Raw genomic sequence first — 1408 nt, 5'->3', positions numbered from 1 at the left:
AGACTTAGCCTCGGGTACTTCTTGCTGAAGCTTTAATGCTTTGTAAATAAAATCGGATGTTTATTAAAGAACAGGTGTAGGTGTTTGCTTGTAGACAACCAATCACTTCTGAAAGTCACCAGCCTCTTCACTCTGTGCAACAGAAAATACAGCTTACTTGGTTAATGTTATTAATCGATCTTTTCTATATGGAAATACAGAGCTGGAAGGGCTGAGAGGTGGCCTGGTAGTCTAGATATCTGCCTCTGGACAATATTATATTAAATAAACAAAGCAAATTAGTGTTAGATCATTTAGGAGTGACCTCTCTTCAAATTCTTTTGCTCAGTAAGCGTGTGACTACACTGCAGAGGCTGCAGTGCTGGGAGACGTTCCAGAGCTTACAGAAACACTTGTGAGGCGCCTCCTGCCTCCCAGGGATCTTTCTTAAAGTGTAACTACAGATAAATTCCTCTTCATGAGCACTTTTTCTGCCTAAATTAAATAGCTTTGAAATCCACTGAATACTTAACTGTCTCCTAAAGAATAAGAATATTTTAAGTCTTTGATTTTAATCGTCTCTAAATCTGAGTGTCTATTTACGAATCTTCCCTGTTAGGTGACTGAGAATCTTTTTGACATCACAGCTGTTTCCTAGCAACCTTGACCCAAGTGAATTATGAACTCCTTCCGTGTCTTGTGAGGTGGACGGACTAGATTGAGAGGCAGGGAGATTTAGGTATCCTCTTCCCCCAAAATATATCTTTTGTTACCTTGGGAAGGAAGAGTGCCTACAAGTGAGAAACTGCATTTAATATTGCCTATCTTGCTAAGCATTGATTCTAGAAGACCTCGTGGCCCTTGCCTTCATGAATTCTCATTTCTCTTTAAAATTCCTTACACATGAGTGTTTCACACTTTACAGAGTGTTTTCAGGTACAGTTTATCATATGATGCTCAAAGTGACCTTCCTGAAATAGGCAAGGAGTTCTCAGTTTACAAAGGAGGAAACGAATTCAGGAAGAGGAAGTCACTTGCATCTTAGTCCAGAGTCCTTAATCCTTTTAATAGAAGGTTTAGGAGCATTTAAAAGTGATGATAGCTTAATTCAAATTAATCCTCTCTTTTTTAGAGTTAGTATTTGATTTCTTATTTGGTCAGATTTAACGGGGATTTTGGAACGTTTGAATTCAGATCGCACAATTTGGGAAGGGTGAGGAACAGTATAGCCTCAGTGGGCATTGAGGTTATTTGGAAATTCACTTCAGCTTTTGAAGCCTTTTCATCTGTCTTCCCAAGAGGGGGATTTAAATTCATTAAAAAGATGTGAAAAGTGAAGACTTTGGGAAGGTGGTCGTTAGCAAACAGTAAAGCAGCAGTGTTGTGCCTTTTGTCTGCCCGTGACCTCACCTGTTAATAAGGACTGGAC

This window comes from Capricornis sumatraensis, chromosome 14, assembly GCF_032405125.1.
Source record: "Capricornis sumatraensis isolate serow.1 chromosome 14, serow.2, whole genome shotgun sequence".
NCBI classification, from domain to species: Eukaryota; Metazoa; Chordata; class Mammalia; order Artiodactyla; family Bovidae; genus Capricornis; species Capricornis sumatraensis.
This window is presented reverse-complemented; position numbering follows the sequence as displayed.